Genomic DNA, 26,664 nt, shown 5'->3' with positions numbered 1-26,664 from the left:
GTAATTAGAAGATTGTCTTGCCTTCTTCTTTAAAACTTTTACCTAGCAGATGCTGAAGGTACTTTTTTCATATGAGTATATTAAGAACAGAGAGTAATAGAGAAATTGTATGGCTATTCCAGCTATTAGAGACAGAGTTAAGTGTGTCACTCGATACACTAAGTTGTCTGTTACTCTTGCTTTGATTTGCTATTCAAACTACGAGGTAACTCTGACTGTATCTATTCAAGTGACTGTGTACCCAACTTTAAGCTGTGATGTAACCAATAAATAGTTGTTTTTGCAGGATTGGTTGTCTGACTCTTTTTGATGATTAGGTAAGAAACTCAGTAGCTTGTGGGTATCTTAAAAACATAAGAAATAGGAGCAGGAGTAGGCCATACGACCTCTCGAGCCCGCTCCGCCATTCAATAAGATCATGGCTGAACTTCTACATCAACTCCACTTTCCCCATATTCCTTGATTCCCTTAGTGCCCAAAAACCTATTGATCTCAGTCTTGAACATACTCATCAACTCAGCATCCACAGCCCTCTGGGGTAGGAATATCTTAATCAAGGGTTGGTAAAATAAGCTAATTTCATTCTGAACTGGTTAATGTAAGGACAGTTCATTGAGCTGACTCAGTATCACTCACTTCTAGACCTAAACTTGGTGGTAAAACCCCAGAGGGTTCATTAGTAAGGAGGAAAGCGAGAGCGTTAAGGATTTGTCTGCTTTCTTGGCATATATTTGTCAGAAGCCTCCTGTCGGTGGAAATGATGGGGGGTTAAATTGGAAAACCCCCCAAAAACGGGTGCAGCGATCGCGATGCGTGATTAACCCACGCCTGTTCATTGAACTGTAGGCAGGACGCCAACTTTGTGCTGCTTGCTCATTTCTATGATTTCTGCGTGCCGTCAGCGCTCCCCGCACTGTTCATTGGCTGCACGCATCAGCAGGGGCCTGATATTGTGAGTGCCTATCACTACTTAAAGCTAGCCTGCACTACTTAAAGCTAGCCTGCACTACTTAAAGCTAGACTACACTACTTAAAGCTAGACTGCACCACTTAAAAGGGACGTGCATTGTGGCTGCTGAGATCATTCTGAATATTGTGCTGTGGAAGATTCAACAATGGCTGACCATGGGAGAGAGCATGCACCAAGGTTTCAGATGTTGCACTGGAGGTCTTGGTGGAAGAGGTGTAAAGAAGGAGAGATGACCTGTATCTAGACACATGCTCAGAAGGCAGCGGCAAGAGAAAGCGGCAGAGTTCAATGCCAGGAGTGTAGCCCCAAGGACCTGGATGCAGTGCAGAAAGATGTTTAATGATCTCACATGAGTTATCAAGGTCAGGAGTGCATCTTCATGGAGCCTCATCCACTGCTCAATTCACAACATCCCCATTGTTCACCTACCAGCAATCCCTATCAATCAAAACACGTACCTAATATTCATATGCTTTACCTCACCCTCACAAACTTAGCAAAGCTGCAAGCCTCGCACCCACATCTCACAGCTTGCATATACTGCTAGCTATTCAACTATGACAGCCACATCACCCAATACCACACTCACTGACACAGTTCTCTTTCTTGCACAAAAAGGTGGCACACAACAGGAGGCAGCAGGAATTAATGGGAGAGCGAGAGGCAGGCCTGCATGTTTTAACCCCCATGGAGGAGACGGTGCTGGCCATTATAGAAAGGAGCATTGCTGAGAGCCCTTCTCCCCCTCCTCCTCCTCCTTCTTCTAGCAGATTGCCCTGCTCTGCGTGGCCTCTGTTCATTCTCCCAGTCATGCTCAATGCCAATGCCAACTAGGCCACCACTGTCTGGAAGCAACTGGTTTGTGCACAAGCTTTTAAGTCACCAAAAAAGTACTTCAGTACCAGCCAGGCTTCAAACAATATGGAAAAGCACCCAAAACACGTAGAATTGCAGAAACAGCCAGAAGATATAATCCAGCAACTAACCTGCAAGTAGTTGATGATGCTTTTAAATAGCGCTTGAGGTGGGAGGGGGTGGTTAACCGTGGCTCAGTTGGTAGCACTCTCACCTCTGAGTCAGAAGGTTGTAGGTTCGAGTCACAGCAGAGACTCGGGGCTGGATTTTCATTGAGGAGTCGGGTAGGAGGCGGGACAACAACTTTCGGGGTTGTAGTCCCGCCTCCATCGAGTTCTAGCCAACCCACACGATTTTGACTTGATTGACCTTGTTGAGCCTGCCCAGCGGGCTCAGCAGGCCAATTAAGTGCCACCCGGCATCAGGTGATGTCACAGATTGATATTTCATCTATCAAGACCTTTTGACAGATGAATTATAAGTGTTTCATAGATGTTTGAAGCTGTCAAACACTGAAAATCTGTACTCCAAGTTAATTCCTTCCTGTCAGGATGATTTAGAGATCTCCCCGGAACAGAAAGCTGAATGCTGGAACTTTTGACAGATCGCGGCCATTCTGCTTTTTGTGCCGATGAGATGAGGGACTCCTGAGAACTGAGGGAAGGAAGGCTGTAAAGGTAAGTAAATGTAAGTAAAACTTTTTTAAACACTTTAAACGCACCAAACACACTTACCTCTGCACTCATGCACCCGTCACTCACCTGAACACCAAACATCTCGACCCCTCCAAGCCCTTCATCCCGACAGTCCGCCTCGCTAACTTGGCGTGGTTTGGAGCCGTCGGGAATCCCACATTTCAACAAAGAAAATAGGGATTAGGCTAAAAACTGCCTGTTAACTACCTGTTGACAGGCAGTTAATTGGTACTAATCCCCTTCCCGCCTCGGGGAGGCGGGTCCCAGTGCGGGTCAGGTACCCGCCTCCTTTGAAGCTGGCATGGAGGTGGGTTGGGGGCGGGATTGGTTCGTGCCCCCCCCGATTTTGGGATTTTAACCCCCCCCACACCTCCAATCCCGCCTCCATGGCCCAATGAAAATCCTGCCCTCGGAGTACTGAGGGAATGCTACACCGCAGAGCTGCCATCTTTCGGATGAGATGCTAATCTGTTCTCTCAGGTAGATGTAAAAGATTCCATGGCACTATTTCGAAGAAGAGAAAAAGGAGTTATCCCCGGTGTCCTGGCCAATATTTATCCCTTAATCAACATCATTAAAACAGAATATCTGGTCGTTATCACATCACTGTTTGTTGGAGCTTGCTCTGCACAAATTGGTTTCCTACATTACAACAGTAACTACATTTTAGAAGTACTTAATTGGTTGTAATATAGAAACATAGAAACATAGAAGATAGGAGCAGGAGTAGGCCATTCGGCCCCTCGAGCCTGCTCCGCCATTTAATGAGATCATGGCTGATCATCCAAATTCAGTACCCTGTCTCTGCTTTCTCCCCATATCCCTTGATCCCTTTAGCCTTAAGAAATATATCTAACGCCTTCTTGAATATACTTAATGAATTGGCCTCAACTGCCTTTTGTGGTAGAGAATTCCACAGGTTCACCACTCTCTGGGTAAAGAAATTCCTCCTCATCTCTGTCCAAAATGGTTTACCCCTTATCTTTAGACTGTGACCCCTGATTCTGGACTCCCCCGCCATCGGGAACATCCTTCCTGCATCTAGTCTGTCTAGTCCTGTTAGAATTTTATAAGTTTCAATGAGATCCCCTCTCATTCTTCTAAACTCCAGCAAATGTAAGCCCAATCGACCCAATCTCTCCTCATACGACATTCCTGCCATCCCAGGTATCAGTCTGGTGAATCTTCGCTGCACTCCCTCCATGGCAAGTACATCCTTCCTCAGATAAGGCGACCAAAACTGCACACAATACTCAAGGTGTGGTCTCACCAAGGCCCTGTACAACTGCAGCAAGACATCCTTGCTCCTGTACTCGAATCCTCTCGCTATGAAGGCCAACATACCATTTGCCTTCTTAACCGCCTGCTGCACCTGCATGCTTACCTTCAGCGACTGGTGCACAAGGACACCCAGGTCTCATTGCACTTCCCCTTCTCCCAATCAATTGCCATTGAGATAATAAGCTGCCTTCCTGTTTTTGCCATCAAAGTGGATAGCCTCGCATTTATCCACATTATACTGCATCTGCCATGCATCTACCCAATCACCCAACCTGTCCAAATCATACTGGAGTTTCTCGGCATCTTCCTTACAGCACACACGCCCACTCAGCTTTGTGTCATCTGCAAACTTGAAGATATTACATCTAGTTCCCTCGTCTAGATCATTAATATATATTGTGAATAGCTGGGGTCCTAGCACCGATCCCTGCGGTACCCCACTAGTCACTGCCTGCCAATTGGAAAAAGACCCATTTATTCCAACTCTTTGCTTCCTGTCTGCCAACCAGTTCTCTATCCAAGTCAGTACCTACCCTCAATCCCATGTGCTTTAACTTTACATGCTAATCTCTTATGCAGGACCTTATCGAAAGCCTTCTGAAAGTCCAAATACACCACATCCACTGGTTCTCCCTTATCTATTCTACCAGTTACATCCTCAAAAAATTCCAGTAGATTAGTCAAGCACGATTTACTTTTTGTAAAACCCTGTTGACTTTGTCCAATCCTGGCACTGTTTTCCATGTGCGCTGCTATTACATCTTTTAGAATTGACTCTTTGGGAAAGCCTGTGGTCATGAAAGGCGCTATATAAATGTAAATCTTTCTTTCTTTCATGCCATTGAACGCGTGTTCAGCTGTGCGATGTTAACAGAGGGCATAGGCTGCAGCTTGGATCTCCAAAATGGCAGCACAAACGTCAAATGCTGATGTCATGGTCTGCCTGGTCTGCATGCTGCCGGCAGTCATTAGGTGCATGCGCACAAACCCTTTTACAAATATGGTGTCTGGCGCAGTTCCCGTTGGAAGTGTGCGTGCGCATCGCAGACACCATTTTGGTAGTATAAGAGGCCCTATAGTGCCCAAAAAACTGGCGCTGCGGAGCCCAATTTCACCCCCAGTTTCTCCTAATTTACTCTATCAAAACCCTTCATAATTTTGAACATCTCTATTAGATCTCACCTTAACTTCATTTCTAAGAAGAATTCCAACCACTCTAGTCTCTACACTTTACTGAAGTCCTTCATGCCTGGTATCACTCTGGTAAATCTCTCCTGCACCCTCTCCAAGGCCCTGACATCATTCATAAAGTGTTGTTCCCAGAAATACTCCAGTTGAGGTGCAACCAATGATTTATAAAGGTTTACCATAACTCCTATGAAGTGTTACCCTCATGTTGGGAACCTTGAGATGATCGTGACGGGTGAGTTTTGGGTGTTTGAGCCTCTGAGGCTCTGGCTGTAGACTGCTGCACCATGACTGCTGCTGGCACTATGGTGGGCATTGGTTGAGGGGATGGTGCAGGAACAAATGTGCTGACATCCTGAGAGATGGAAAGACACACTGCTCCCATCGCTCCACTGCCACTCCCTTGGGGTTGGGGCTCATCACTTCCACTGATCTGCAGGAGAGCAGACTGCAGAAGATGCATGACTCCTTCAAAGCGCCTACCTGTTCGGCGCATCAATCTTTCCAAGGTGGAGCCCAGAGTATGCGTGGCAGCCAGCTGAGCTTCCACCAAAGCTACAAAGATTGATGACTCCCTTTGGAAAGGTTCGGCTGCAGCATCTTTGGAGATGACCACACTTTACAGGGTAGTGCTGATGCCATGCGTGATGTCACCACACAGGCTGGAAGCAATCTCCTCCACACATTCATAAGGGGTAGAGGAGTAAAGGGATCTCGGAGTACAAATACAAAAATCACTAAAAATAGTGACACAGGTTAACAAGGCCATAAAAAAGCAAACTAGGCACGAGGGATTAATTCTAGAGGGATAGAATTGAAAAGTAGGGAAGTTATGCTAAACCTGTATCGAACCTCGGTTCGACCACACTTAAAGTACAGCATACAGTTCTGGTCGCCATATTATAAAAAGGTTACAGAGGCACTGGAGAGGGTGCAGAGACGATATACAAAGATGATACCAGAAATGCGACGTTATACCTATCAGGAAAGGCTGAACAGGCTGGGTCACTTTTCGTTTGAAAAAAGAAGGCTGAGGGGTGACCTAATTGAGGTCTTTAAAATTATGAAGGGTTTTGATAGAGTGGATACAGAGAGAATGGGGGCGATTTTCTCACTGGAGGCGGGTTGGAGGAGGGTTTCGGTTTGGGTGGGTTCCAAACTCGCCTCCACTGAGAGGTGGGAAAATATTGTGATTTTTCCCCAATTGGCCAGTTGATTTGAGGTGTGGGTTGCCCTTGGCCAATTAGTGTTTTGGGACTGAAACTCGCCTCTGCTGACATCACTTTTCCAGCCTCATTTAAGGGCTGCTTGCTGCCTTAGATCATTCCACTGGATTTCTGTCAATGCTGCACCACCTGCAACATTTTTTGAGAAACCACTGTGTCCGATTCCAAGGCAAGGGCCTCCCTGAGGTTCTCGGATGAGGTGCTGCAAATGTTGGTTGAGGGGGTGAGAGCTAGCAGGGAAGTGCTCTTTCCCTCATCTGGGAGGAAGAGGCCTCCCAAAGAAACCAAGGCTATGTGGGTCCAGCTGGTAAGGGATATAACCTCCAGATCTGTGTGCAGATTGGGTGAATGTTTATGTGTATTGATGAAATGCCATCCCTGTTGGAAAGCATAAAAATGATTTGATGGCAAAATGTTGGCGTGATGGCATTTGTTATTTCGCCTTAGGCAGTTCCACATTGCAGGCTCCGCAACACTTGAATGGTCAGGTTGGTGGCCAGAGTGAAAGGAGGCCAGAGAGTCATGTCTGTTAGGTCCGGGTATCTTAATGTGGTGACCTTCAATAATCAGACAAAGACTGCAGGGAGCGATCAACAGGTGTTTACTGAATGAGGGTTCAAACTGCAACTGACTGTACAGAGCACCACTCAGGGCTTATATACAGGTGTGGTCACTGCCGGTACTACAGGATACAGGAGCTGTAAAAAGTAGTTCTCCCCCTTAAAGGTACATACACTACAATGTCCATTGTCTATCATGTCTTAAGATGGAGCCAAGGACATGTGCCAACATGGGCAACCTATGCAAACCTGGCCAGGATAAGTGCATCCCTTGCATCATGGGCAGCCATATGCTCGCGTGCTGCCGCTGCTGCTGGTCGATAGACCGGCGCTCGGTCCTCCTCCTCCTCCTCAGCCTGGTCATCCTCCTCCTCCTCCTCCACCTCACCCTCATCCTCATCTGAGGAGGCTATGAACTGAGCCACTTGCTCATCAGGAAGCTGCAAGCCACAACGCTGTGCCATGTTGTGTAGTGCACAGCAGACCACGACCATTCTGGAGAACCTGTCTGCTGAATACTGCAGGGCTCCACCTGATCTGTCAAGGCATCGGAAGCGCATCTTCAACAAGCCAATGGTTTGCTCGATGATGGACCTGGTCGAAGTGTGGCTGGCGTTATAGCGCTCTTCAGCCTCATTAGCTGGCCTCCTGGTCGATGTCATTAGCCACTTCTTCAGGGGGTAGCCTTTGTCACCAAGGAGCCATCCGTTAAGTTGGTTTGGCGGATTGAAAAGCGGAGGAACACTAGACTTCTGCAGGATGAAAGATTCATGGCAACTACCACAGAACTTGGCGCAAACATGCAAAATCTTCTTGTGGTTACACACCAGCTGTACATTGAGGGAGTGGAAGCCCTTGCGGTTGACAAAGATAGCTGGGTTGTGATGGGGTGCACTAAGGGCCACATGTGTTCAATCTATGATGCCCAGCACCATTGGCATGCCTGCCATATTTGCAAAGCCAAGCAAACGCATGGTGACACTTGCTTGATCCCTTGAGAAGTGGATATAATTGTGGGCCTTTGCGAAAAGGCCATCGGTAACCTGTGTGATGCAACTGTGGGCGGCCGACTGGGAGATGCCGCTGATGTCTGCTGATGATCCCTGGAAGGAGCCTGAGGCAAAAAAGTTGAGTGCGGTGGTGACTTTGACAACCACTGGTAAGGGGTGTCCACCCATTCCTCTGGGCACCAGGTGTTGGTGCAGCATTGCGCAGATCTCTCGGACAACCTCTCATGAAAGTCTCAGCCTCCTTTGGCACTGCTCATGGCACTCCTCACTCATGTTGAGGAAGCTCATCCTCTGTCTGTAAACCCTGTGTTGGGGGGTACCTCCTGCGGCAACGTACTTCCATGCACTGGCGCCTTCTGCCCTGTGCAGCATCAGGTGGCTGAGCAGGAAGTTGGGGCTCCTGCTGCTGTTGCTGCTGAGCTGCCTGGTTCTGCTGCTGCCGTGGATGCTCCTCATCCGAATCTGAGGTCCATGGTGAAAGGAAATGAATGGTTCTCATGCTGCTGGCAGATGCCTCCCTTGGGGAAGCGCTCAGTCCAAGCGGGGAGAGGGTCTTCCAAGGAGGTCCCACAGTTGAGAGATAGAGGCTGCAGCACCTCCGACTTCGGGAGGCCTGCTAAAAGTGCTGAAAGACCTTTTGAAGCAAAGTTCTGCCACCTGCAACTAATCCCTGATGAACGCTCCATTTTAATGGTGGAGCTGCAGCTGTGAGGAGGCCACCCACTTGCGAACCCGCCAGGATTAGCTGGCGTGGTTTAGGAGGGTCGTGCAACACACACAAAATGTGGCAAAGTAACAAAGGCCCGTCAAAATAGGATTATAGAGGCCCTTAACTACTATTTAAGGGCCTTAACTACCTCTCTGAACTGCTGGAGGCGGGACCAAATCGCACCCATCAAAACCGCCTTTGGCAAAATTGTGCGGAGGTGGGTTGGAGGCGGGTTCTGAACCGGCACTCGGTTTTTGCGATTTTCCCACCTGTCCCGCCTCCAAACCCACCTCCTCAGGGTTGGGAAAGTCACCCCCAATGTTTCCACTTGTGGGGAAGAGCATAACTAGAGGCCATCAATATAAGATAGTTACCAAGAAATCAAATAGGGAATTCAGAAAAAACTTCTTTATCCAGAGAATGGTGAGAATGTGGAACTCGCTACCACAGGGAGTAGTTGAAGCAAATAGTATTTAAGGGGAGATTAGATAAGCATATGAGAGGGAAGGGAATAGAGGGTTATGCTGACAGAGTTAGATGAGGAAAGACAGGAGGATGCTCGACTGGAGTATATACGCCGGCATGGATGGGTTGGGCCGAATGGCCTGTTTCTGTGCCATACGTAATCCTATGTAATAATGCAGAATATCCCAGGTACAATTGCTTGAGTGAGAGTTTAGTAGTTTTCTTTTCATAGCTGGCTCCTGACGTCCTCATCTCTGTCCTCCTCAGCAGAGCTGGGAAAGGACTTTACCCTCCGTTGTGGTCTCTCCTAAGCTGTCCCTGCCACCAGTACCTGCCGCTGTCCATTCGTGCTCGATGTTCACCACATGCTGACTCCTCTAACTCACTCTCTAACCTGGCTGGCGTGTGAATTTCTGTGCTGATGCTTGAGAGCAATGGAGCGTGTGATGGTACATCCTCCTGAAAGCAGTCAATATGGTTTCTCCCAAGTCAGTTCAGTCTGCCATTACTGACTTTCCAACCAATCACCCAGCTTGTCACATCTTTCCTGCAACTTGGATGAGCCACAATTTCCTCCAGTTAAACATTGGAAAAACTAAAGCCCTCATCTTCGCCCCTTGCCACGAACTCCATGCCTTTGTCAGTGATTTCATCCCCCACCTCAGCCACTGTCTCAGGTTGAACCAGCTGTTCACAACCTCGGCATCCTATTTGACCCTGAGCTGAGCTTCTGACCCCATATTCTCTCAGTCACAAAAACCAACGATTTACACGTTGGTAAAATTGTCCGTCTCTGCCTCCGACTTAGCCCTTCTGCTGCCAAAACCCATCATCCGTGCCTTTGCCATCTCCAAACTTGACTATTCCAATGTTCTCCTGGATGGCTTCCTTCAGCCTCTATAAACTTAAGCTCATCTAAAACTTGATATCCTATCCTGCACCAAGTCCCGCTCACTAATCATCACTGTGCTCGCTGACCTACATTGGCTCCTAGTTTCCCCATTCAAATTTAAAATTCTCATCTTTTTGTTCAAATCCCTTCATGTCTTTTATCACCTCCACCCCTCCCAAACCACCCCCCGCTGCCCCACCACCAATCTCTGTAACCTTCTCCAGCCCTATAATCCTCCGAGAACTCTGCATTTCTTCAACTTTGGTTTCTTGTGCATCCTTCACTCCCTTCACCCCACCATTGGTGGTCATACCTTCACCAATCTAGGCCCTAAGCTCTGGAATTACCTCTCTAAACCTCTCTGCCTCTCCACCCTCTCTCTTCCTTTAAGATCCTACTTAAAACCTACCTCTTTGACCAGGCTTTTAGTCAGCCCTCCTAATATCTCCTTTGGCTCAGCATTAATTTTTGTCAGATTACACCTTAGTGAAGCACCTTGGGACATTTTGCTGCAATAAAGATGCTTTATAAATGCAAGTTGTTGTTGTTAAAAAATTAGGCTGTAGTGTTGTGAAAAATCTACCCAAATATCTATCCAACTGACAAACCTGTAATTACAGCACACTTTTTAAGTAAGGAGTGTTACAACCAGACCTATGCATGTGGGCTAGGCAGGATAAGTATCAGAGGCCCAAAATTTGCAGTCGGAGGCTTCCCATGGGTGGATGCCTCCGACCTGTAAAAAATCTACAAATTTACCTGGTGATCCAGGAGGTATGGAGCCTTGCGCTTCTGGGCCTCTCCGGGTACGCATGGGCAGAGGCCCATATATCCCAGGGGCGTGTGCGGTTCGCAAGTGCCCCTGGGATCACGTGGGCCGGTCCAACCAATAAAAGAAGGGAATCCCCATTCATACTTATGGGAGTTCTGTACGTACAGAACTCCCATAAGTATGAATGGGGATCACTTAAAAAATACACAAACACATGAAATAAATAAAAACAAATTACATATTTAAAATTAATGAAAATGTCATTGAATTAAATATTTTAAACAAAAGTTAAATTTTATGAATATTTTTTAATATGTTTTAACAGGGCTAAAAATAAACTTACCTTATTGAACAGGGTTTTTAATGTATAAATGAGTGATAACATTTTATTTTTCTATTTTTTAAAACTCTTATGCTGGTATAAGCAAGCCTTATGCCTGCTTTTACCAGGCGTAAAAATTTCAAGGACATTCAGCGGGCAGAAGTTGGGCAAATAGTGCAACTCTCCACCTGTGGAGGCCCTTTTCCCAGGGATGTGGATGATCTGTCAAGAAGATTCTTGACAGATCGCAAGTTCCGGGTTTTAGCGCATGCGCTTTGCATGCCTAAACCCGGAACTTGCATGGCCCCAACGGGCGCATACATACCTCGTACGTACCGTAGGGGTCGCAAACTATGGCCCAATGTTCTCCCTCCTGATTGCTATTCAATGAATCCTTCTGGAAATTGTACAAGTCTGAGTATCAGGTGAAGATGATTGGACTGAGTTGTGATGCCCCCATGGTCAAATAACCAGCCCACATTCACTGTCAATGCTCAACATGAGGAATGGTCACTTGAACAAAGGTGCTAGACTGTTTCCAGCACCAGTCATGACTTCAGGAGAGGAGAGAAGTGAATTGCAATAAAAATAGAAATAAAAGAAGTAATACTCTTCTGATTGTATTGCTCTTGCATTATTTGTTCAGTTTTGATAACTCTCACATCCAGGTGTCCTGAAACAGTTAAATACCAAAGCAGTTAAAATGCTTTATGAAGTGATGAATAATCTATTGTTACTATGACAGTATAATGAATAATGAGCTAACTGCATTGCAGGATGCATAATAACTTCTTTGGTTAATAGCCGCACATCTGTGTTATAAAATTCATATCTGGCCGCACATCTCAGCATTAGTTTCATTTTTGGCTGTTTTTTGTCTCTTATTAGATTGAGGAAATGTAGGTCTACATGGAATGATAGTAAGAAGTAGTCTGGAGGGTAGCTTGCAGCGTGAATAACCTTCAGTTTGAAAAGTGAACTGAAATATAATGAGTATTTTATGTCAACAATCAGTACAAAGCTTTAAATATATAATCCATCATCAGAAAAAAAGAACGTAGGAAATCTAAATGTTCTATCAATAACAGACTTTCATGAAAATTGAACTAATTGGTTACAGCACAAAACAACATGACACCATTTTAATTAAATTCAAATAAATGAAATGTGAAAAGCATTTTATACCAACAATATAAATTAGATTCCAACACAGCCTGAGCTGGAACTTTAATTAATTAAATTGTGACATAGAGAGCTGACATGGTATCACAGTTATATAACTGTTAATAAAACTTGTGTAATTTAGTTTGATGGGAAAAAGTAGGCAGGTGATTTAAATATTAAGCTTCATGGTAAAACTTCAAAAATAAAATGTTGCCCTTTTACTCAAGGCCCTTAATAATTGAATTAATATTTTTTGTTACTATTTGTGCATCAGTGATTTTCAAAACAAATATTTTAGGTGGGAAAGATTTATTTTCTGCATTTGTTATAAACAAGAACTACTCTGGTGTAAAATTAATTATTATGAATTGCATAATATAGATGGAAAAGTCACTGAATTAGAAGGACTAACAGCACCTGAAATAGTTTACTTCTTTATATTTTGTATCTCTATTACATTTGAGTGCTTCCAAAACACCTTGCATCAATTACAAAAAAAGGGAATACATTAAGGAAACCTTGACTGAAGAAAATATTTGTATTTCCTCATATTTCTCTCATTCTAATTTAAAAGGTTCAATGTCAGAAGATTACCGGAAAATGATTGGTTGGGTCATAGGCTACTTCAGAGGGGATCAACCCATACCACTGTGAATGGCTCTGGCACCACATAATCCTGTTTTAATTGGTTGGTGCAGTAAATTACGCAGAAACGCACAGAAGTTACAACACAGAAACAGGCCATCCGGCCCAACCAGTCTGCATCAGCATTTATCCTCCACACGAGCAAATAGCTTTTATCACATTTACCTGACCTGTTCCAATTTCCCTTTATCCCCTTTCCCTTCGTTCCCCTATCCAATCTAATCTTGAATGTTGACATAGTTTCTGCCTCGACCACTAACCCTCAAAGTAAATTCCACAGCCTCACAACTCTCTGTCTAAATAAGTTTCTCTTGTTCTCTGTTCTAAATCTATTACATTTATTTAATCTATGGCCCCTTATTCTAGGCCCACCAACTACTGCTTCTATCAACCCTGTCCCATCTTTTCATAATTTTAAACCATTCTATCATATCACCCTTTGTTCCAACAAAAAAAAGGTGCCACTTTCCAAGTCTTTCTTCATGTTTTTATTGTAGTGTTTTCCTTTTGTAGTGCTGTTGCATTAGAACTAGAGCTGCTCCCCTGATAGGAAACTTTACAAGATAGAAATAAATACGTGCATCTGACAAGACATCAATTTGGGCTGTAGTCCAATCAGTTGCCTCACCAGTATATGCTGCACTCTTTTCCTAAAAATATTTATAGTATCTTTATTTTATTCTTCTGGCTTCATCCTATTCTTTTTCGATAGAATTTTATCCAGCTTTGCTCAGAGCCATATTTTATCCACATTTATTTTCCTGGCTCCCTTCTTCGCTCTCTCCACCCCCCACCCCCCGCCCCCCGCACACACACATACACACACACCGGCCCTGTACAATCTGCTATTGTTCCTGTTTTTTCCCAGCTCTCTGCTGGCTCTGTCCTGCTTTCTTTCCTTCCTTGGCTGTTCTGATTGTCTTAATCTTTCTTTTCCTTCTCTGCTTTGACTGTTGATTGATTTATGATCTTTTGGAACAGATAATATATATACTCTGCCAATGCTTCAATAAGTAAAATGCCATGTCAATAATAGAAACATAGAAACATAGAAGATAGGAGCAGGAGTAGGCCATTCGGCCCTTCGAGCCTGCTCCGCCATTCAATGAGATCATGGCTGATCATCCAATTTCAGTACCCTGTCCCTGCCTTCTCCCCATATCCCTTGATCCCTTTAGCCTCAAGAAATATATCCAACTCTTTCTTGAATATATTTAATGAACTGGCCTCCACCGCCCTCTGTGGCAGAGAATTCCACAGGTTCACCACTCTCTGGGTGAAGAAATTCCTCCTCATTTCAGTCCTAAATGGCTTACCCCTTATCCTTAGACTATGACCCCTGGTTCTGGACTCCCTGGCCATCAGAAACATCCTTCCTGCATCTAGTCTGTCCAGACCTGACAGAATTTTATAGGTTTCGATGAGATCCCCTCTCAATCTTCTAAACTCCAGTGAGTATAAGCCCAATCGACACAATCTCTCCTCATACGTCATTCCTGCCATCCCAGGTATCAGCCTGGTGAATCTTCGCTGCACTCCCTCCATGGCAAGGACGTCCTTCCTCAGGTAAGGTGACCAAAACTGCACACAATACTCAAGGTGCGGTCTCACCAAGGCCCTGTACAACTGTAGCAAGACATCCCTGTTCCTGTACTCGAACCCTCTTGCTACGAAGGCCAACATACCATTTGCCTTCTTAACCGCCTGCTGCACCTGCATGCTTACCTTAAGCGACTGGTGCACAATAACACCCAGGTCTCTTTGCACTTCCCCTTCTCTCAATCTATTGCCATTCAAATAATAATCTGCCTTCCTGTTTTTGCCACCAAAGTGGATAACCTCACATTTATCCACATTATAGTGCATTTGCCATGTTTCTGCCCAATCACCCAACCTGTCCAAATCGTACTGGAGTTTCACGACATCCTCCTCACAGCTTACCCTCCCACCAAGCTTTGTGTCGTCTGCAAATTTGGAGATATTACATCCAATTCCCTCATCCAGATCATTAATATATATTGTGAACAGCTGGGGTCCTAGGACCGATCCTTGCGGTACCCCACCAGACACTGCCTGCCACTCGGAAAACGACCCGTTTATTCCAACTCTTTGCTTTCTGTCCGCCAACCAGTTCTCTATCCAAGTCAATACCTTGCCCCCAATCTCATGTGCCTTAATTTTGCACGCTAATCTCTTATGTGGGACCTTATCGAAAGCCTTCTGAAAGTCCAAATACACCACATCCACTGGTTCTCCCTTATCTATTTTACCAGTTACATCCTCAAAAATTTCCAGTAGATTAGTCAAGCATGATTTACCTTTTGTAAATCCATGTTGACTTTGTCCGATCCTGTCACTGCTTTCCAAGTGCTCTGCTATTACATCTTTTATAATAGACTCTAGCATTTTCCCCACTACCGATGTCAGGCTTACCGGTCTATAATTCCCCGCTTTTCCTCTCCCACCTTTTTTGAATAGTGGGGCAACATTAGCTACCCTCCAATCCATGGGTACCATTCCAAAGTCTATTGAGTTCTGGAAGATGACCAGCAATGCATCTATTATCTCTAGGGCCACTTCCTTAAGTACCCTGGGATGTAGACCATCAGGCCCTGGGGATTTATCGGCCTTCAGTCCCATCAATTTTCAAAACACCATTTCCCTACAAATACTGATTTCTTTCAGTTCCTCCCTTTCATCAGACCCTATGTTCCCCGGCATCTCTGGGAGGTTATTTGTGTCCTCCATTGTGAAGACAGAACCAAAGTATGTATTTAGTTGGTCTGCCATTTCCTTGTTTCCCATTATAAATTCCCCTGATTCTGACTGTAAGGGACCTACGCTTGACTTCACCAATCTTTTTCTCTTCACATATCTATAAAAGCTTTTACAGTCAGCTTTTATGTTCACTGCTAGCTTACTCTCATATTCTATTTTCCCTTTCTTAATTAATCCCTTTGTCCTCCTTTGTTGACTCTTAAACTGCTCCCAATCCTCAGGATTATTGCTTTTTCTAGCCGATTTATATGTCCTCTCCTTGGATCTTATGCTATCCCTGATTTCCCTTGTTAGCCACGGTTGAGTCACCTTTTTTGTTTTATTTTTATGCCAAACTGGGATGAACAAATTCTGTAGCTCATCCATTCGGTCTTTGAATGTTTGCCATTGCCTATCCACCGTCAACCCTTTGAGTGCCATTCCCCAATCAATCCTACCCAACTCGCTCCTCAGACCATCGTAGTTTCCTTTATTTAAATTGAGGACCCTTGTCTCTGAGTCAACTACTTCATTCTCTATCTTAATGAAGAATTCGCTCATATTATGATCGCTCCGACCCAAGGGGCCTCGTACAACAAGATTGCTAATTAATCCTTTCTCGTTACATAATACCCAGTCTAAGATGGCCTGATCTCTGGTTGGTTCCTCGACATATTGGCCCAGGAAACCATCCCGTAAACAGTCCAGGTATTCCTCTTCCACAGTATTGTTACTAATTTGGTTGGCCCAATCTATATGTAGATTAAAGTCACCCATGATGACTGCTGTGCCCTTATTGCATGCTTCTTTAATTTCCCTTTTAATGCTGTCCCCAACCTCCGCCTTACTGGTTGGAGGTCTAGATACCACTCCCACTAATGTTTTTTTCCCCTTAGTATTTCTCAATTCTACCCATACAGATTCCACATCATCAGAGCTAATATCCTTCATTACAATTGTATTAATCCCTTCTTTAACCAGTAATGCTACCCCACCTCCCTTTCCTTTTTGCCTATCTTTCCTGAATATCGAATACCCCTGGATGTTGAGTTCCCAGTCTTGGCCATCCTTGAGCCATGTTTCCGTAATCCCAACCAAATCATATTCGTTTACCTCTATTTGCGCAGCCAATTAAGATAGAAACATAGAAGATAGGAGCAGGAGTAGGCCATTCGGCCCTTCGAGCCTGCTCCGCCATTCAATGTGATCATCCACCTTATTACAAATGCTCCTTGCATTAAGACACAAAGCCTTCAGGCTTGTTTTTTTAATGCTCTTAGACCTATTAGAATTATTATTTCCTGTGGCCACGTTTGATTTAAACTGTTGATTTCTCTGACTGCCACTTTTGTTTTTCTGCTTCCTATCTTATGCTTTTATTCCTGTTTTAGACCATCATAGTGAGGACATAATAATATGTCTGCTGTAAAAGACATAAAGAAAAGCAGTAAACAGTTTATTTGGTATGTTTGCTTTTGAAAATGCAAAGTGACATGGAAAATAATGGGGTGTAAATTCGTCTTGGGCTTAAATGAGAAAGAAAATCAGGCGTAGTGTAAAACGGGCTGCCAATTCGCTATTGCCCATTTTCCACTACCATCCAAGAAAAATGTAAACCTCAATGGAACATATGACTATTATTTTAATGGTCGCACATACACAATGGCCCAGAAATTCGGGTCTCCACGGGTGAGTACGCACGGGGTACTTACCCATAAGCCCAATGGAAGTGCCGGTTTCCTGCATGCACTGCGCATGCGCGGGAAACCGGCACTTCCGTTCCCCTGAATGAAGGGGTTCAGAGGTCGAACGCGTGCGTGGGGGAGGCTGCGCGTGCGCATCAAACTTTGTTTTTTTTTTACAGGTTTTCCCAGGAGGGTAAGTCTCCAGAAGTTACACATTTAAAAAGCAGGCGTAAGGTAAGTGGTGAATTAATTAAAATTAAAACATTTTTTCCACAGGTTTATTATTTTTTAATTCTTTAAAGCAAGGTAAGTTTATTTTTAGCCCCGTTAGAAAATAAAATTATTTTTTTCAAAAATTTAAATTGTTGTTTAACATAGTTATTTCATTTAATTTATAGTTGATTTAAAAAATGTGATTTAAAAAAAATTTATTTGAAGATTTAGTGATGTTTTGTAAGAAGAAGGGGCCCGTAGTATTTCTAAGTTTGACAGCACTTCCCGTCAGACTTATGAATGGAGCATTCCCTGCTCCGATTGGCTGCCCATGGCCCATGTGATCCCAGGGGACGCCTCGAACTAACTGCGCCCCTGGGATACGCAAGCACTGTGCGCTGGCAGCTGGACCAGGCCCCGGATCGGAATTCCACGGGGGCCCACAGCTCAATGGCCGGCACGCAAGGTAAGTGCAGGTCGGGGGCTTGCATCCGCGGGAAGCCCCCGACCCGAATTTCTGGGCCATTGGTTCAAAGTGGGCCAAATTCTGGCTATTTTTCTTAACGTTACTTCGGATCACAAATGTGAATTCTCTTCTGCACTGATCACTTCCATCAATTTTAATATTTTATTCCTTTTTGTGCAAAAAGAGATCAGAAAATTGAAAGGTGGATAACAACAGAAAGCATGAAGAACACAGGGAAAAATGAGTAAAGTAAATTAAACAGGTGAAGTAAATATGTGAAAATCCTTCACTGGGATAGTAAATGAAGTTTGCTTTTGATCCTGTTAGTGGAAAATGTGATTAAACAATGGGGTAATTTTTCACCTTCAGTGCTCCCAGCACACTCTTCATGTGCCAGGAGCACATATCCGGGATTTGGATGCATGCCTGAGTTCTTGCTATGCACTCCCGGTGAAGCTCTTCGCTGGCAGCCACTGAAGATGAAAATTTACCCTCATTTTTCTAAGTGAATGGAAAAGGCTCGTTGTGCAGGTCATGACCAAGGTTTAAAACAGTAGGAGAGCAGATGAAATCAATCAGAAAATGTTGGGTAAGTGACAAAAAAAAATCTGACGCAGTTTTTAAAAAAATTGCATGAAATAACTTGATAATCTGGACCTGTGGCTTTTGTTAATTTTAAGGTGGACCTTGAATTGTCCTGTGAAACTGTGTAACTACTGCAGCTTCTTCATCACTCAGAAAAGCTAACATTTGTGGTATACAGAAATCATATATGATGAATTGGAGAGTCTGGGAGACAAACATAGTAAACATAGATAAATATGACAAGGAGTAGGCCATTTAGCCCCTCAAAGCTGTCCACCATTCAATTAGATCTGTACCTCAACTCCATTTACCTGTATTCGCTCCATATCCCTTAATACCCTTACCTAACAAAACAAGGGAGGCAGAGGGGAACAGCAAGGGAAGAGTTATAATGGTGCTCTGAAAATCACTGCTAGGAACACCTACAGTATTACATGGTCCACTTCACTAATACAGATTTAGAGCATCAAGAGAATGGTAGCCATCTGGTTAAGTAACTCCATTTTTCATTTTACATGCTTATAGCAATGCTACGATTTTTCATTTTGTCAATGTTGTAAAACTGACACTGTACAGATTTTTCCAATTGGGAACTTACCATGTGAAGACATTGTGGTGCTGCTACCTGTGTCCTGTCACTCAGTGGGACTACACATCAATGAATGAAGGTGCTGCACTACCTTGGTCTGTGACAGCCCTATTAAAAACTGTTAAACAATAGAAGAGGTTGGCATTTTGAAAAACATAGACAAAATTCTGTAATCAATGAGCTAAATTTACAACAGCAGCAAAACAATGCCAGTCTTCTCCTGGACTATTAATTTATTCCTATTACTTTCAAAGGCCCGTGATAAAATTAAACTGCATTAAGAATTCTTGGGCTCCTGAGTGACAAGAACATACATTTTCCATATGAATCATTTTAAAAGCAAGAAAGAGGCACAAGAAGAAGGAAAGTAGCAGTGTCTTCATTCAAAAAAACATTTCAATGCTCGATAAAAACAAAGGAAATATTTACTGATGTTTGAGAATAACTCTGAAAAATTAATTACAAACATTTAATCTGATGGATATAGAAGTACAGAATTAATCAAAATCAGTAAATAAATATGAGAAGTCACAGATTGGAATCTTTGTAAGCTTGAGTTTTAATGGTCTGTAAGAAGATTTGTGGTACGTGTTCTGGCTGTTATGTAGAATTGATTGAATGTACTATCATCGCTAGCAACGATGGCTGGGTTTGAGGTAATCGTTTCTTATTTTGGTGTCTTCTTATTATACCAGCTCCAGCTTTCCCCAGCACTGCTGGTGCCTGACACCTGTTGCGTAAAATGGGAGACTGAACTTGCAGAACCCTAGACAATGATCTATCAATCTCTCCCGTGAAGTGAGTACTCTATTGGTAGAATCAATAACTTCATTGCACACAGCACAGATTATTCATGCAAGAAATTCTAAAATGATAATTCACTGGGGTGATATACAAGGAGCAATGGTGCATAGTTTTCAAAAATTGATTTGAAGAAGTATTTACTGGCGGCAGTGTCGGTGGGGGTGTCAGTAGGAGTTAATGAAACACTGTGCCTACTACAGCAATTGATTGTCTTTAACATTCAGCAGAATCCTATTGAATCTTTCCCCATCACGCCAATGAAAAGGCTGATTTAAAATCTTATCAGCACACTAATTGAGTAAATGAATGTCTTACCAGTGACTGAGCATTCCACTCAGCATTAAACGACCTTAATTCCATTACACAAGTGCCACTGGTAAGAAATGAGTGAAAGAATACTCACAAATTTACTGTTCTTTCATAGGTTACTGTGACAGTGTGAAACCAGAATTGACCATCTGATTGACAGACTAAGCCTTGGCTTCCACAAGGAATGGGTCACCAGCAAGGCGCATTAATGCATGGCCCGAGGGGCACCAGACAATTTTTAAACAGCGCTGCGTGCTGCTGTTTTAGTTACCTGAGTGGAGACCTGAACCCTGGTACTAAGGAGACCGGTCCTGCTGGCTGGCACATGTTCCCAGTGGCGCGAAGATGTGTTCGGAGCCTCTGAGCTGGGCAGGTGACCATGGTGTCTCCATCGCAGCTCACAGTTCATGATTCACGTTACCCGTGAAAATGAAAGTTAATAAAGACAGCATAAAGGCATCAAATAATATTATTCATCAAGGTGCCTGTTTGCTGAATGTTGATACTGATGCTGCTGAAAAATGTTAATGGGTGGGGTGGGGATTGTACTGTGGGTGCTGGAGAGCAGGGGGAAGCCTGAATGTTCTTGGCGCTCAGGAGCCCAAGAATTCTGAATGCAGTTCTGATCACCAGTTCAGATTCAGATGTGATCTTCCCTTTCAAAACGTTGTAGCATACATATTGAGAGAGAGACATGTGTGTTGGCAATTGCAAGAATTGAAGGAAGGAAGAACTTTTCTGGGCTTTATTAATTTATTTATGTTCATGGTGTTTTACTATGCTTTCATTAGGTCTTATTGCAGAATGCCACTGCATTCAAGATGTGCCAAAGAAGAGATGAGGGTAACTGCTCTTGACATCAAGGCAGCATTCAACTGAGTATGACACCATGGAATCTTTGCAAAATTAAGATCACTGCGGGTCAAAAGGAAAATGCTCCAGTGGCTGCAATCCTTCCTGACGAAAGGTAGATGGTTGTGTTTGTTGGGGGTCAGTCATTGCTGCCCCAGGATATCACTGCAGGGGTTCCTCAGGGCAGCATTCTTGGCCCAATCATCTTCAGCTTTATCAATGACATTCCCTCCATTATAAGGTCAGGAGTGGGGTTATTCACTGTTCAGTTGCTGTTACAATTCCTCCAATAATGAGGCAGCCCATGCAAGCCTACAGCAGGATATGGACAACATCCAGGCTTGGGCTGAACAATGGCAGGCAACATTCATGTCACATATGTGCCAGGCAATGACAATCTCCAACAACAAAAGGTCCAAGGCCCAGTGCCATGCCTTTTTTTTATTCGCTTATGGGATGTGGGCATCGCTGGCAAGGCCAGCATTTATTGCCCATCCCTAGTTGACCTTGAGAAGGTGGTGGTGAGCCGCCTTCTTGAACCACTGCAGTCCGTGTGGTGAAAGTACTCCCACAGTGCTGTTAGGTAGGGAGTTCCAGGAATTTGACCCAGCGACGATGAAGGATCGGTGATATACTTCTAAGTCAGGATGATGTGTGACTTGGAGGGGAACTTGGAGGTGGTGGTGTTCCCATGCACCTGCTGCCCTTGTCCTTCTAGGTTGAAGAGGTCGCGGGTTTGGAAGGTGCTGCTGAAGTAGCCTTGGCAAGTTGCTGCAGTGCATCTTGTAGATGGTACACACTGCAGCCACGGTACGCCAGTGGTGGAGTGAGTGAATGTTTAAGGTGGTGGATGGGGTGCCAATCAAACAGGCTGCTTTGTCTTGGACAGTGTTGAGCTTCTTGAGTGTTGTTGCAGCTGCACTCATCCAGGCAAGTGGAGAGTATTCCATCACACTCTTTACTTGTGCCTTGTAGATGGTGGAAAGGCTTTGGGGAGTCAGGAGGTTCCAGCTGCTTCCTTGGCCTGCAGTGTTCCCCACTGATGCGCCATCAATTACTCAAAAGACTGAGGTTGAGCGAGTAACAATCAGGCTTTTATTAACTAAAGAATGAAGGTCTTGTCTCGAGTGGTCGACCCGTCCAGAATACTAAGGGACTGGGAGGTAGTCACTTATATACCTGGAATAGTGGGAGGAGTCAGCCGAGGCATGTCCAGACCTGTACCTAGTGGAATACACATACAGACACAGACAGGTATAACAGTGGTTTACCACACCCACAATGAGGCCCACTTCTTCCCTTCAAGAGGCTCGCATGCCTCTTCTCCCTCCACGTACCAGCCTGCAGAGTGAGGCCAGGACATTAGAGCTCCTGGCTTAATGAGTCTCCCTGCCCCCAGCACCAGTCCTGCCCCCTTACAACGATGGCCTTGCAGAGATGAGCAGTGGCTTCTCCCCGCACAATGCAACCTGGAAACTTTGCACCATGGCCAGGACCGGCATATCTGTGAACTGCCAGAGTTTGCGCCCGTTCTAGTGGACTCACACCAAAGTTACGGTAGGATTCTACCAAAACAGCCAAGGAATCATACACAGTATACCAGTTTTTCTAAAATTTCCGCTCTATCACTTTTAGACAGCTACCTGCCACCAAAATACAAGCAAGGCCTTGTTTTGGATCGAGGGAGACAAAGAGAGTGAGGAATAATGCTGATCTACTAACAACAGCATTTTGAACTTAATCAGTTGAGTCTGACACTAGTAAAAGACAAGTCAGAGTTCTGTTGCATATTTCAACTTTATTGAACAGAAACCTCATCTGTTGCCTTTCTGCTCCTTTAGCAGCTGCTCTTTCTGGACCCTTGCCAAAGCTGACTCTCATAACTTCTATGAGTCGTACTGTGGTACAGGAAGAGCCATTCTTGATCCAGGTGTGCACAGGCCATTATGCAGGAGATGGCAGTGCACTGTGATGGCTTGTCTTGTGAAGTGGAGGTACTGAAGACAGGCTTTCCTCTCACATGCTCAGGTACAGATCTCATTGTTGCACTTACATTTGGTGGCTTATCATGACTTCCTCTTTTCATCTCAATTCAGCAGCGTGTTCAGATGTCCCAAATAAATACTCGTCCTCATCCACATTGGAAGGTGCAATGTCAAGACCAGAATAATGAAGAAAAGGATTCGTGGGGGAAAAAACAAAAATGCCTACCAGCAAAGTCAATTAATGCATAGAGCAAAATGTGGTGTATGTAACCTGTTCCACCTTAAGAGAACTACCTTAAGAGATGTACTACTTTCTCTTGGCTGCTGTATACTGTAATACCGGTGGTGACCACACCGGTATATAAACGTTGTGTAGGGATTTGCTGGGCAGCTCAGCCCTGACCTCCGAATAGTAAAGACCTGTTAAAGTTATTCTTGTGGTCTGTGTCCAGTGATTTATAATAAGCATAACTGGGACACACAGACTTAACAGTGGCGACGAGTCCGATCTTACCCTGCGGCAGTTTTACATCCAAGGCAGCTTCGTCCTCAGAACGGGCGTCGAGAAGAGGCATCCGCCCTCATCATCCTGCTGAGCACCATCGCACGGGAGGCATCGAGAACCCGGGTTAAAAAGAAAAATTCTGACCACGAAGCCCTCCATCAGCGACAGGCAGTGATCATCCCTTCTACCACGGTGGTGGGTAAGCCGATCAGCGACACGAGCAGAAAGTCGGCCGCGTTGACTGTGGAGTGGGGGAGGGAAAACGGAGGAAAAAGGGCGGAGAACTTGACCACGGCCGGTGAAAAGGGCCGGGCTGCAATCGAGGCCGAGAGGCGCAGCGACTGGGGCAGCTTAAGGCACGAGAGCCGCGGAGAACTCAAACACAGCCGGTGTAAAGGACCGGGCTGCATGCGGGGCTGAGAGGCGCAACAGCAGGGGAAGCGTGAATGCCCACGGGAACCGCGGGGGAGTAAAAGCAGCGTTGGGGAATTGAGAACCGCTGGGGAGGCGAGAACGGCAGCAGCGCGGCAATCGCCATTGCAGGCAGCGGGGGAAGAAGGCAAACGTGGGAATCCGCCATTGTAGTTGGCGGGGGAAGAAGACGAGCGCGGGAAAGACCGCCAAGCGCGGGAAGCCACCATTTTAGTAGGCGGGGGAAGAAGACAAACGCGGGAAGCTGCCATTTTGAGAAAAAGAAAAATTTAAAAACTTGCAAGAATGCCTAAACATGGGAACATTAATACCTTTGATAGCGATATCGAAGATTGGACCACGTATGTAGAACGCATGGAAGTTTATTGTAAAGCAAATAAGGTACCAGATGATGAGAAAGCACTAACCTTATTAAGCTCAATGGGTGCGAAGACATATGGGCTATTGAAGCACCTTCTATCACCAGATAAACCGACGGATCAGACTTTCGCGAATATTGTTACTGTCCTGAAAAATCATTTAAACCCCACGCCGCTGATGATAGCGGAACGATTTAAATTTTACAGAAGAATGCAGCTGAAAGACGAAAGCAACGCTGAATTTTTAATTGAACTGCATAAGCTATCAAAGTACTGTCAGTTTGGAACAGGACTAGCAGATGCGCTGAGAGATAAATTTGTGTGTGGATTGTTAAAAGAAGGAACACAAAAGCGACTGCTTGAGGAGAATGATCTTACGCTTGATAAAGCTGTCACTATTGCAGCATCGCACGAAGCCGCAGCGAGAGGCACTGCGGAAATGCAGCTACGGTCACCGGAACTCAGCACCAATCAAATGGTCTTGGGTACAGTAAAATGTTATCGTTGTGGAAAGACAACGCACGATCAGAACCAGTGCTGGTTCAAAAATCAGGAATGCAGAAAATGTGGCAGGCTTGGTCACATAGCTAAAGTATGCCGGTCAGGAAAGAAGACCAGCAACAAAAAGTCACCGCAGGAAAAGTACAGAAAGGCACACAAGGTGACAGAGAACAGTTCGAACGAACAGAAGTCAAATTCAGACTCCAGCAGTAATGAACTGGATAGTCTAAGAGTACACAATGTTGGTAATGAAGCAGACCTCCAAACAATCTGGGTCACACTTCAGATAGCAGGAGTCCAAGTGAAGATGGAATTGGACACTGGATCGGCATTGACGGTCATGAATAAGCAAGATTACAAAAGGTTATTCCCACATATTCCCCTACGGGATACGGAGATTGTATTGAAAACATACACGGGGCAAAGAGTATACCCCATCGGGAAGATAGAGGTAAAGGTGGTCCACAAGGGCAAAGAAAGCCGAGGAATGGACTTATATGTGCTACCTGAGGGAGGTCCACCACTACTGGGACGGGAGTGGATTAGGAAAATAAATATGGACTGGCATTCCTTAAAAGCACTAACGGTAGATTCCGGTAAAAAAGATGTCAAACCTAAACGATTGTCCAGAATATTGGACGATGCTAAAGAGGTGTTCCAACAAGGACTGGGAACACTGAGAGGAATTACGGCAAACATCAAGGTTGAAGAACATGCAAACCCGAAATTTTTCAAAGCCAGACCGGTACCTTATGCGATACAACCTGCTGTGGAAGCTGAGCTGGAAGGGCTAGAACGTTCAGGAGTACTGCCTAAGGTAGACTGGAGTGAGTGGGCCACGCCCATTGACCCCGTCATGAAGCGTTCATCGAGCAACAAGCCGGGGGAACCGGGGAAGGTTCGCATCTGTGGAGATTTCAAGATCACTGTTAATCCGGTGGTTCACACGGTGCAGTATCCGCTTCCGCGGATTGAGGATATCTTCACTTCGTTGTCTGGCGGGAAACACTTCACCAAGATAGACCTGGTGCAGGCATACTTACAGATGGAAGTTGAGGAAGAGTCACGCCAGTATCTCACGATCAACATGCATAGAGGCTTGTACCGGTATAGTAGACTGGTTTTTGGAGTGGCATCGGCTCCAACAATTTGGCAGAGGGCCATGGAGCAGGTATTACAGGGAATTCCAGGCACACAATGTTACCTGGACGATATTCTGATTACAGGAGATGATGACGAGGAACACCTTGCAAATTTGGAACTGGTGCTCATCAGATTGAAAGAATATGGACTTCGAGTTAATCGCCAGAAATGTGAGTTCTTTCAGAAGCGGATCTCGTACTGTGGTCATGTCATTGACCAGGAGGGGCTTCATAAGTCTCCTGACAAGATCGAAGCTGTTGTGAAGGCTCCCGCTCTGGATAATGTATCCCAGTTGAGGTCGTTCCTAGGGTTGATTAACTATTACCATAAGTTTCTGCCAAATCTATCCACGGTGCTGCACCCGCTGAACGCTCTTTTGCAGAAGGGAGTACCATGGAAGTGGAGCGAGGACTGTAAGAGGGCCTTTCGCAAAAGCAAGTCATTGATCACCTCAGAGGAAGTGTTGGCTCACTTCAACCCAACGCTGCCTATTCGTTTGGCTTGTGATGCTTCTCCATATGGTATTGGGGCAGTACTCTCACACAAGTTGCCAAATGGCCTGGAGAGGCCAGTTGCGTTCGCATCCAGATCATTGACCTCCGCTGAGCGCAACTATGCTCAGATAGATAGGGAGGCTCTCAGCCTTGTGTGGGGAGCAAAGAAGTTTAATCATTACCTGCAGGGCCAAATGTTTACGCTTCTGACAGACCACCAGCCGTTGGTAT

Source organism: Somniosus microcephalus, chromosome 1 (assembly GCF_052327205.1).
Source record: "Somniosus microcephalus isolate GS21.2 chromosome 1, FLI_Smic_1.0, whole genome shotgun sequence".
Lineage (NCBI taxonomy): Eukaryota > Metazoa > Chordata > Chondrichthyes > Squaliformes > Somniosidae > Somniosus > Somniosus microcephalus.
Note: the sequence above shows the minus strand (reverse complement) of the source record.